Source organism: Bombina bombina, chromosome 5 (assembly GCF_027579735.1).
Source record: "Bombina bombina isolate aBomBom1 chromosome 5, aBomBom1.pri, whole genome shotgun sequence".
Taxonomy (NCBI): domain Eukaryota; kingdom Metazoa; phylum Chordata; class Amphibia; order Anura; family Bombinatoridae; genus Bombina; species Bombina bombina.
This window is the reverse complement of record NC_069503.1, coordinates 437,469,090-437,482,484: the sequence shown is the minus strand read 5'-3', so window position 1 is coordinate 437,482,484 and position 13,395 is coordinate 437,469,090.

The window sequence follows — 13,395 nt, the reverse complement described above, 5'->3', positions numbered from 1 at the left end:
CATTGTTGTGTTATAGCTTCAGTAAATCACTGCTCTGCTTTAGTTGAGCATATTCCAGTATATTTTGTTTGTGTGTTTATTTTCTTGATAATTTTTTGTCTTTCCCCATTTCTTATATGTTTATCTTGCAGTGTGTATCAGATAAAAATGTGTATCATAGAAATAAATTTATATCTATATTGTTACTTGTGGTCATGCCCAACTGGAGTTTCACCCAACTAATGGCCAGATTATGAGTAGAGCCCTGTTTGTGTACGAGCGATAAGGGGTTTATAGTAGGTGTTTGCGCGAGTTTATCACTCGTATTACAAGTTGAAAGTATAGCTTGAGCGCAATTTAAGTTAAAGCTCGTGGGGTTATCGTGTCCTCAGAGCGCTGGTTTGCAAAACAAAAAAGTTTCACAAAACATCAAAAATATATTACAAAGTATAGTTATACTCATAATAACACCCTCTAATAAACATTATTTTAAAAAATATTGCACAAGAAGTTATAAAGGCTCAAAGATATGAGATCTCAGGAAAAGGGCTTTAACATTGAGATACATACATATACTGTACATCTCTAAACATGTCTATGTATGTATGTATATATATATTTATATATATATATATATATATACATATATATGTGTGTGTGTCTATATATGTGTCTATATATGTGTACATATGTTTTTATGTATTTATATGTGTATATATGTATTTACAGACATATATACACATATGTAAACTTATAAGACATATATTTAAGTGCACAGGAGCCCTTTGCAGTTAAGTAGATGAAAACATGAAGAAAAAAAAACTTCTGGCTAGATTGCGAGTTTTGCCGTAAGAGCTGCTCGGTGCTAACTTGCAAGTTATTGTCACCGCTCACCTCCCTATAGCGTTGCTATTACAGGTTTGCAAAAACCCGGCATTAGCAGGCAATAAGTGAGCGTTGAGCAAAATTGAGCTCCATACCGCACTCCAATACCAGCGCTGCTGTGAGCTGGTTTTACGTGCTCGTGCACGATTTCCCCATAGACATCAATGGTGAGAGCCGGCTAAAAAAAAGCCTAACACCTGCAATAAAGGAGCGTAAAGTTCCGTAATGCTGCTGATTCCTATGGGGAAAGAAAAGTTATGTTTATACCTAACACCCTAACATAAACCCTGTGTCTAAACACCCCTAATCTGCCGCCCCCGACATTGCCGACACCTACATTACACTTATTAACCCCTAATCTGCTGCCCCAATGTCGCCGCCACCTACATTATACTTATTAACCCCTAATCTGCCGCCCCTAACATCGCAGCCACCGACCTACACTTATTAACCCCTAATCTGCCGCCCCCAATGTCGCCGCCACCTACCTACACCAATTAACCCCTAATCTGCCGCCCCTGACATCGCCGCCACCTACCTACACTTATTAACCCCTAATCTGCCGCCCCCAATGTCGCTGCCACCTACATTACAGTTATTAACCCCTAATCTGCCGCTCCCTATGTCACCACCACCTACCTACACTTATTAACCCCTAATCTGCCGCCCCCGACATCGTCGCCACATACCTACACTTAGTAACCTTAGTAACCCCCCGCCACCACTATACTAAAGTTATAAACCCCTAAACCTAACCCTAAGTCTAACCCTAACCCTAACACCCACTAACTTTAATATAATTAAAATAAATCTAAATAAAAATTACTATCATTAACTAAACAATTCCTATTTAAAACTAAATACTTACCTATAAAATATACCCTAAGCTAGCTACAATATAACTAATAGTTATATTGTAGCTAGCTTAGGTTTTATTTTTATTTCACAGGTAAGTTTGTATTTATTTTAACTAGGTAGAATAGTTAATAAATAGTTATTAACTATTTACTAACTACCTAGTTAAAATAAATACAAATTTACCTGTAAAATAAAACCTAACCTGTCTTAAACTAAAACCTAACATTACACGAAAATTAAATAAATTACATTAATTAAATACAATTAACTAAATTTTAAAACCCCCCACTAATTACACAAAATAAAAAAGAAATTATCAAATATTTAAACTAATTACACCTAATCTAATAGCCCTATCAAAATAAAAAAGCCACCCCAAAATTAAAAAAAACCCTAGCCTAAACTAAACTGCGAATAGCCCTTAAAAGGGCCTTTTGCGGGGCATTATCCCAAAGAAATCAGCACTTTTACCTGTAAAAAATAATACAAACAACCCCCCAACAGTAAAACCCACCACCCACACAACCAAACCCCCCAAATAAAATCCTAACTAAAAAAACCTGAGCTCCCCATTGTCCTGAAATGGCATTTGCATGGGCATTGCCCTTAAAAGGGTATTTAGCTCTTTTTCCACCCAAACCCTAAGCTAAAAATAAAACCCACCCAATAAACCCTTAAAAAAACCTAACACTAACCCCCGAAGATCCACTTTCAGTTTTTGAAGACCCGACATCCATCCTCAATGAAGCGGCAGAAGTCCTCATTGAAGCCGGCAGAAAACTTCATCCAAGCGGGCTGAAGTTTTCATCCAAGCCAGCAGAAGTCTTCATCCAGACGGCATCTTCTATCTTCATCTGGATGAAGACTTCTGCCGGCTTGGATGAAGACTTTGGCCCGCTTGGATGAAGACTTCTGCCGGCTTCGATGAGGACTTCTGCCGCTTCGTTGAGGATGGATGTCGGGTCTTCAAAAACTGTAAGTGGATCTTCGGAGGTTAGTGTTTTTTAAGGGTTTATTGGGTGGGTTTTATTTTTAGCTTAGGGTTTCAGCGGAAACAGAGCTAAATGCCCTTTTAAGGGCAATGCCCATACAAATGCCCTTTTCAGGGCAATGGGGAGCTTAGGTTTTTTTAGTTAGGATTTTATTTGGGGGGTTTGGTTGTGTGGGTGGTGGGTTTTACTGTTGGGGGTTGTTTGTATTATTTTTTTACAGGTAAAAGAGCTGATTTCTTTGGGGCAATGCCGCGCGAAAGGCCCTTTTAAAGGCTATTGGCAGTTTAGTTTAGGCTAGGGTTTTTTTATTTTGGGGGGCTTTTTTTTATTTTGATAGGGCTATTAGATTAGGTGTAATTAGTTTAAATATTTGATCATTTCTTTTTTATTTTGTGTAATTTAGTGTTTGTTTTATTTTGTAATATAGTTAATTGTATTTAATTAATGTAATTTATCTAATTGTAGTGTAAGGTTAGGTGTTAGTGTAAGACAGGTTGGGTTTTATTTTGCAGGTAAATTTGTATTTATCTTAACTAGGTAGCTAGTAAATAGTTAATAACTATTTACTAACTAGTCTACCTAGTTAAAATAAATACAAACTTACCTGTGAAATAAAAATAAAACCTAAGCTAGCTACAATGTAACTATTAGTTATATTGTAGCTAGCTTAGGGTTTATTTTATAGGTAAGTATTTAGTTTTAAATAGGAATTATTTAGTTAAAGGGACAGTCAACACCAGAATTTTTGTCGTTTTAAAAGATAGATAATCCCTTAATTACCAATTCCCCAGTTTTGCATAACCAACACAGTTATAATTATACACGTTTTACCTCTGTAATTACCTTGTATCTAAGCCTCAGCAGACTGCCCCCTTATTTCAGTTCTTTTGACAGACTTGCATTTTAGCCAATCAGAGCTGTCTCCATGGTAAATTCACGTGCATGAGCTAAATGTTATCTATATGAAATACGTGAACTAATGCCCTCTAGTGGTGAAAAACTATCAAAATGCATTTAGATTAGAGGCAGCCTTCAAGGTCTAAGAGATTAGCATAGGTTTAGCATTCAACTAAGAATACCAAGAGAACAAAGCAAAATTGTTGATAAAAGTAAATTGGAAAGTTGTTTAAAATTACATGCCCTATTTGAAACATGAAAGATCTTTTGGACTTGACTGTCCCTTTAATGATAGTAAGTTTAATTTAGATTTATTTTAATTATATTAAAGTTAGTGGGTGTTAGGGTTAGACTTAGGGTTAGGTTTAGGGGTTAATAACTTTAGTATAGTGGTGGAGATGTTAGGGACAGCAGATTAGGGGTTAATAATAGTAATGTAGGTTGCGGCGATGTTAGGGACAGCAGATTAGGGGTTAATAATATTTAACTAGTGTTTACGATGCGGGAGTGCGGTGGTTTAGGAGTTAATATGTTTATTCTAGTGGTGGCGATGTCCGGAGTGGCAGATTAGGGGTTAATAATTTTATTTTAGTGTTTGCGATGCGGGAGGGTCTCGGTTTAGGAGTTAATAAGTAGTTTATGGGTGTCAGTGTACTTTTTAGCACTTTAGTTATGAGTTTTATGTTACGGCGTTGTAGCATAACCATAACTACTGACTTTCAGTTTACGGTACGGATCTTGACTGTATAGGCTGTACCGCTCACTTTTTGGCCTCCCAGGCAGACTCGTAATACCGGCGCAAAGGAAGTTCCATTTAAAAAGGACTTTTTGAAAGCTGCGGTAGTTACGTTGCGTTATGGCCAAAAAAGTGTGCGGTACAGATATACCTGCAAGACTCGTAATACCAGCGGTAGTGAAAAAGAGCCATAACGCTGCTTTTTCACTCATACCGCAAAACCCGTAATCTAGCCGATAGTTTTTAATAAATGTTTTAACTATTTATTTACTCTAAATATTTCACATTCCAATGTTCTGCACATAGCAGAATATGTTCTATCTATTTTTAAATAGATATTCATATGTATATATATATATATATATATATATATATACCTATTTTTAATCATCTCTCTCTCAATATAAATATATATATATATAAAAATTATGAATAAATACTAAATAGAACATATTCTGATATGTGAAGAACATTGGAATGTGAAATATTCATATTTTCATGTTGGGTTTAGCGTGCATGAGAATACACAATCAGATTTGTGTGCTAGTAGCGTTTTTTTTCCTACTTTTTTTTCTCCATCAACTTCTATGGGGGAATACATGAAAGCGCAAATGATATTCTAAGTTCGGCTTTTTGCACTCGTCGGATTAGAGCAAAAACAGTTTACTTTCAACTCATAATATGAGTGCAACCTGACACTTGCAAAAAGCTTACTTCTAGCCCAGTTAATGCTTGTACGGAAGCATCACATAGCACTCCACTCGTAATCTGGCCCTAAGTTAATGTTGTTTGTGTTCTGTGATTTAATATCTATATTTCTATCTCTTGTTTTATGTGTGTAGTTAGCATCACTGTATTGAGTGTAAACGTAATTAATCGTGCCTGTACATTACGCTTTCTGACACTAATTTATTGCTCTCACAGTCAGGAGGAGTCTTGAGATTCATTGCTATCTGTGACCGAGTACACTTGTATTAATTTGATTGTATCTGCTGAGTCTGTGAATAATAAAATTAGCCAAATAGAAAATGTATATACTGTAGAGCAGAGAAGACAATAGATGCATTGTATTGCATATGTCCACAAATGGATATTGTAAAATTTAAAAAATACGTAATTGTAAACTACAAAATCACAACTAAAAATAATTTGTTACACAACCCTGTAATGTATATTTATACTCATTAGAATTGTAAATGTTTTTCTTGATGCTTATGAAAGACCAGAAACATAGGCCTAGATTATGAGTTTTGCGTTATGGTGCGGTACGGCTATACCGCTGAAAAATTGGTCATTGCGCGTGGAATGGCCAGTAATGCATATTAATAGTCACGGCGGTATAGCTATCCCGCATGCATTTTAGCCTGTAACGCAACATCCATTCTGCACTCAAAATTGTTTCCATAACGCCATATTACAGGTTGTGCGGTCCGGCTAAAAGGCCATCTGAGACTAGTAGTTATGGATTTTGCAAAACAAAAATGTTTAAAAAAACTCATAACTAAAATGTTATAAAGTACACTTACCCTCATAAATTACCTATTAGCCCCTAAATCGCCACCCTGCCACATCACAAACACTATAATAAACCTATTAACCCCTAATCTGCCGCCCCCACCCACATTGCAACTATTAAATAAACCTATTAACCTCTAAACAGGCCGGCCACCCACATTGCAAATAATAAATAAACCTATTAACCCCTAAACCACCAGTCCCCACAATGTAACTAATAAACTAAACCTATAAACCCCTAAACCGCCGGCCCCCCACATCGCAAAATTAAACTATTAACCCCTAAACCTAACAACCCCTAACTTTAAATTAAAAGTTACAATGTAACTATCTTAATATAAATAAAAACTTACCTGTGAAATAAAAATAAAAAATCTAACATTAAACTATAACGCCTAGATTTAGAGTTTTGCGGCCAAAGGGGTGCATTAGCTACGCATGGTTTTTTTTCCCCGCACCTTTTAAACAACGCTGGTATTTAGAGTTCTCTGAAGGGCTGCGTTAGGCTCCAAAAAGGGAGTGTACAGGCATATTTACCGCCAATTCAACTCTCAATACCAGCGTTGCTTACGGTAGCGACTAGCTGGAAAAACGTGCTCGTGCACGATATCCCCATAGGAAACAACCTGCAAAAAAGCAGCGTTAAGCTCCTAACGCAGCCCCATTGTTTCCTATGAGGAAACAGTTTCTAAGTCTGCACCTAACACCCTAACATGTACCCCGAGTCTAAACACCGATAACCTTACACTTATTAACCCCTAATCTGCCGCCCCCACTATTGCTGACCACTGCATTATATTATTAACCCCTAATCTGCCGCTCTGGACACCGCTGCAACATACATTATAGCTATGTACCCCTAATCTGCTGCCCCTAACATCGCCGACCCCTATATTATATTTATTAACCCCTAATCTGCCGCCCCAACGTACCACACTTATTAACCCCTAATCTGCCGACCGTACCTCGCAGCCACTATAATAAATGTATTAACCCCTAAACCGCCGCACTCCCGCCTCGCAAACCCTATAATAAATAGTATTAACCCCTAATCTGCCCCCCCTAACATCGCCGACACCTAACTTCAAGTATTAACCCCTAATCTGCCGACCGGACTTCTCCGCTACTGTAATAAATGTATTAACCCCTAAAGCTAAGTCTAATCCTAACCCTAACACCCCCCTAACGCCTGAGGTCTTGAAGATGGAGCCGCTCCTCGTCGGATGGATGAAGATAGAAGATGCCGCTTGGATGAAGATGTCTGCCGGTCTGGATGTCCTCTTCTGCCCGAATAGGATGAAGACTTCTGCCACTCCGGATGTCTTCTTTTGGTCCATCGATGCTCGGCTGAGTGAAGACGACTCAGGGTAGGGAGATCTTCAGGGGGTAGTTTTAGGTTTATTTAAGGGGGGTTTGGGTTAGAGTAGGGGTATGTGGGTGGTGGGTTGTAATGTTGGGGGGTGGTATTATGGTTTTTTTACAGGCAAAAGAGCCGATTTCTTTGGGGCATGCCCCGCAAAAAGCCCTTTTAAGGGCTGGTAAGGTAATAGAGCTGGTAACTATTTTAATTTAGATTAGGGTAGGAATTTTTTTTATTTTGGGGCGCTTTGTTATTTTATTAGGGGGCTTAGAGTAGGTGTAATTAGCTTAAAATTCTTGTAATCTTTTTTTATTTTTTGTAATTTAGTGGGGGGTTTTTTGTAATTTAGTTTAGTTTATTTAATTATAGGTACTTGTAGTTAATTGATTTAATGTATTTATTGATAGTGTAGTGTTAAGTTTAATTGTAACTTAGGTTAGGATTTATTTTACAGGTAATTTGGTAATTATTTTAACTATGTAGCTGTTAAATAGTAAATAACTATTTAATAACTATTGTACCTAGTTAAAATAAATACAAAGTTGCCTGTAAAATAAATATAAATCCTAAAATAGATACAATATAATTATTCGTTATATTGTAGCTATATTAGGGTTTATTTTGCAGGTAAGTATTTAGTTTTAAATAGAAAGACTTTAGTTAATAATATTTAATTTATTTCGTTAGATTAAAATTATATTTAATTTAGGGGGGTGTTAGGGTTAGACTTAGCTTTAGGGGTTAATACATTTATTAGAGTAGCGGCGAGGTCCGGTCGGCAGATTAGGGGTTAATACTTGAAGTTAGGTGTCGGCGATGTTAGTGAGGGCAGATTAGGGGTTAATAATATTTATTATAGGGTTTTTGAGGTGGGATTGAGGCGGTTTAGGGGTTAATACATTTATTAGAGTAGCGTTTAGGTCCTGTCGGCAGATTAGGGGTTAATAAGTGTAGGTAAGGTAGCAGCGACGTTGGGAGGGGCAGATTAGGGGTTAATAAATATTATGTAGGTGTCGACGATGTTAGGGGCAGCAGATTAGGGGTACATAGGGATAATGTAGGTGGTGGCGGTGTGCGGTCGGCAGATTAGGGGTTAAAAAAAATTATTAGAGTGGCGGCGATGTGGGGGGACCTCGGTTTAGGGGTACAATAGGTAATTTATGGGTGTTAGTGTACTTCAGAGCACAGTAGTTAAGAGCTTTATAAACCGGTGTTAGCCCAGAAAGCTCTTAACTACTGACTTTTTTCTGCGGCTGGAGTCTTGTCGGTAGAGGGTCTACTGCTCACTTAAGCCAAGACTCTAAATACCGGCGTTAGGAAGATCCCATTGAAAAAATAGGATACGCAATTGGCGTAAGGGGATCTGCGGTATGGAAAAGTCGCGGCTTGGAAGTGAGCGTTAGACCCTTTCCTGGCTGACTCTAAATACCAGCGGGTGGTAAAGAGCAGCGTTAGGAGCCCTTAACGCTGCTTTTGATGGCTAACGCAGAACTCTAAATCTAGGCGTAAATTAACCTAACATTACTATTCTAATAAAAAATTCCAATTAAAAAACCTAAATTACAAATTTAAAAAACCTAATAGTATACAGAAAATAATAAACACTAAATTACGAAAAATAAAAAACTCTAAGATTACAAAAATAATAAACAAAATTATCAAAAATAAAAACAATTACACCTAATAGCACTATAGAAATAAAAATGCCCCCAAAAATAAAAACACCCCCTAACCTACAATAAACTACAAATAGCCCTTAAAGGGCCTTTTGTAGGGCATTACTCTAAGTTTAACAGCTCTTTTACCTAGTAAACAAAATACAACATCCCCCAGAAGTAAAAACCCCCACCCAACCAACCCCCCAAAATAAAAAACCTCTAAGTCTAAATAAACCTAAGCTCCCCATTGTCCCTAAAGGGACATTTGTATGGGCATTGCCCTTAAAAGGGCATTCAGCTCTTTTGCAGTGCCCAAAGCCCTAATCTTAAAAAAAAAAAAAAAAACACCCCAAAAAACAAACAAAAAAAACTAACACTTACCCCAGAATATCTACTCATGGTTCCTAAAGTCCGGACATCCATCTCCATCTAGGCAGCGAGAAGTCTTTATCCATCATGGGGGCGTCTTCTATCTTCATCCCCGCGGCACGGAGCGGAGCTATCCAGGACCGATGATGACATCCTGCATGGAGTGTCCTCTTCATACGATCACCGCCGTACATTGAAGTTGAATGCAAGGTACCCGTTTAAATTGGCGTACCTTGCATTCTTATTGGCTGATTTGATTCTTCAAATTCAAATCAGCCAATAGGATAAGAGCTACTGAAATCCTATTTGCTGTTTAAATTAGCCAATAAGATTTCATTAGCCCCTAATTTGACTAGGGGGTTTATATTAGGGTGTTAGGTTTAAACATAACTTTCTTTCCCCCATAGATATCAATGGGGTTGTGTTACAGCGATTTGCCATTCCGCGATCGCAGGTGTTAGTTTTCTTCTAACACTCTCCCCCCATTGATGTCTATGGGGGAAAGCGTGCACAAGCATGTAAACTCAGCCCTTGGCTTTTGTGCGGTATGGAGCTTATCGCACCATAACGCACAGCATGAGGAGGTTTTTCAGTAACTCGTTATGACAGCGCTATATAAAGTGCGATACAGCTAATTTTTTTGCGTTCTTTACGCACCCAGTATAGCCCAAAACTCGTAATCTAGGTGATTCTTTTTAATACTAAATGGACATTAAAATTAAACACAAATTATATGCTGCATTATATTGTAATTTTTTATCTGTGAATATTGCAATGTTTAATGCAGCTTTATTTTGTCAAATGAGTGTAAAATTTTGAGTTTTTTTTTTTTCACTGATTTCCCTGTCCCCCAGAAGAAAAAGACCCTTGCTAACCAATCACAAACTAATACACATTTATAGCATGTTTACACATGTGTAGTTAAAGGGACATGATACCCAAATGTTGAAGCACTTGAAACTGATGCAGCATAGCTATAAAAAGCTAACTAGAAAATATCACCTGAACATCTCTATGTAAAAAAGGAAGTATACACACCCCACTGTAAAGAGACTTTAAGCAGTCAATCATAATGCTTGTCCCAGGACAAGTTAGAGGGTGTGCATCTGGCATGAGCAGACACGGTCATGTTATTTTTCTATTCAGTTAGTAATTCTATAAAAATTCTATAAAATCTCATGATATTTCAGTGAAATCTCATGAGATCAAAGCAAAGGCAAAGCATTACCTCAGCACTGCTGATGCTGATTGGCTATTGTTTTTTGTTGTTTTTTTTCAACTTGCAGCTGTACAGCATCTGAAGTATAACTGTTTACACAGCACTTACTCTGGTGAGCTGAAAACATTTTGAGGTAAAATATCTTCCTTTTTTACATAGAGATGCTCAGGTGATATTTTCTTGTCAGCATTTTATAGTTGTGCTGCATTACTTTCAAGTGATTTAGCAAATACTGTAAGTATTATGTCCCTTTAAGGAAAGAGTTTGGGGTAGAATGCCCTATGCTCTTTTGCTAAGTACTTTGCTTAGTACTAATTTATATTAATCCATTAATAATTATATATTTATCAGCCAGGCATTTAAACAATCAGACATATATTCATGTCTAATCTCCATCTAATAGCTAAATATATATTTATACATCCACAATAATATTTACATCAAAGCTATCTAGTATGTCCACTGCTTTTGTAAAGAATACTTTTCTTAATGATTGTTGATGCACAACTGCTAATCCATCTTAAAAATAATGGCTAGGGAGGACATGAAGGAGGAAGGGGAAGTAAGCAATAAATCACAGAAAATTAGCTAAAACTATTAACCCATGCCTCCCTTGGAGAAAGTGGAACAAGTTAAATTGTCTGATGTATTTTACATCAAAATGAAGCAAAATAAATAATGAATGTATATTGCAATTATTTTTATTATTATTATTATTATTATTATTATGCTTTAAATAATTAAATAAATACAAAAATGAAACGTATGTATTGTAGAAATGTTGTTTTTAATGGTACTTTAAGTTGGTAATGCTAAAAGATTGAAGTAAATTTGTTAAAAAAAAAAATTAAATCTTCCCTGTCTCCTAATATGGAAAATGAGAAGCTAAATCTATAAGAAAAAATAAATTTGCATCAATATTTATAAATTTGCCATGCAGATTAATTTTGTTGTTTGGGGAAAAATCAAGCAGTGGTCATTGATAAATAAAGTCACTTATTTTGGTATATTCTGAACAGCTAAAAACACATTAATATGTTGCAGCAGAGGTTTGTGGGAATTGTAGTCACAGACATTGGTCTCTAGGGTGTTGTAGTCTGGAGAGATAGTGACTACCATCAGTGGTTTCCTGTAGCATATATATGGAGCTCACGCTAAACACACACACATTACAGACAAAACTGGAAGGAGCCTTAGATATTATACAAAACTATAATAACATAAAAACATATTGGAAGAAATTATAGACATAGAATGTAAGAAAAGATGAAAACGATCCTTTATGCTGATTAAAGTATTCACTTTATTGGTTTTGAACAAATATTCACGAGTGCAAGAAAAGAGAAGTCTTACACGTTTCAACCTAACAATTTTGCCGTAATCATAGACCCTGCTTACCGTCCTAACACCTGAGGCTTTTAAACCCAGGTACGTAACAGCACTCCTCCCACTTAACCCATTCCTCACCAGACCCTGCCTGACAGAACTATTGGCTTCAAAAAGTAGACATTTGAATATGTGAACAAATAGCGTAGGTCAGATTATCTTTATACTTCTGATCTATTCATAGATATATCTTTAGCAGTCTAATGATCCCAATATAATATATTGATAGTCATAAATCTACTGTTTAACGCTATCTTTTTTTTGTCTAGGCTTTTAAAGATAAACATTCAAACATTTGAAATAACAGGGAGTGCAGAATTATTAGGCAAATGAGTATTTTGACCACATCATCCTCTTTATGCATGTTGTCTTACTCCAAGCTGTATAGGCTCGAAAGCCTACTACCAATTAAGCATATTAGGTGATGTGCATCTCTATAATGAGAAGGGGTGTGGTCTAATGACATCAACACCCTATATCAGGTGTGCATAATTATTAGGCAACTTCCTTTCCTTTGGCAAAATGGGTCAAAAGAAGGACTTGACAGGCTCAGAAAAGTCAAAAATAGTGAGATATCTTGCAGAGGGATGCAGCACTCTTAAAATTGCAAAGCTTCTGAAGCGTGATCATCGAACAATCAAGCGTTTCATTCAAAATAGTCAACAGGGTCGCAGAAGCGTGTGGAAAAACCAAGGCACAAAATAACTGCCCATGAACTGAGAAAAGTCAAGCGTGTAGCTGCCAAGATGCCACTTGCCACCAGTTTGGCCATATTTCAGAGCTGCAACATCACTGGAGTGCCCAAAAGCACAAGGTGTGCAATACTCAGAGACATGGCCAAGGTAAGAAAGGCTGAAAGACGACCACCACTGAACAAGACACACAAGCTGAAAAGTCAAGACTGGGCCAAGAAATATCTCAAGACTGATTTTTCTAAGGTTTTATGGACTGATGAAATGAGAGTGAGTCTTGATGGGCCAGATGGATGGGCCCGTGGCTGGATTGGTAAAGGGCAGAGAGCTCCAGTCCGACTCAGACACCAGCAAGGTGGAGGTGGAGTACTGGTTTGGGCTGGTATCATCAAAGATGAGCTTGTGGGGCCTTTTTGGGTTGAGGATGGAGTCAAGCTCAACTCCCAGTCCTACTGCCAGTTTCTGGAAGACACCTTCTTCAAGCAGTGGTACAGGAAGAAGTCTGCATCCTTCAAGAAAAACATGATTTTCATGCAGGACAATGCTCCATCACATGCGTCCAAGTACTCCACAGAGTGGCTGGCAAGAAAGGGTATAAAAGAAGAAAATCTAATGACATGGCCTCCTTGTTCACCTGATCTGAACCCCATTGAGAACCTGTGGTCCATCATCAAATGTGAGATTTACAAGGAGGGAAAACAGTACACCTCTCTGAACAGTGTTTGGGAGGCTGTGGTTGCTGCTGCACGCAATGTTGATGGTGAACAGATCAAAACACTGACAGAATCCATGGATGGCAGGCTTTTGAGTGTCCTTGCAAAGAAAGGTGGCTATATTGGTCACTGATTT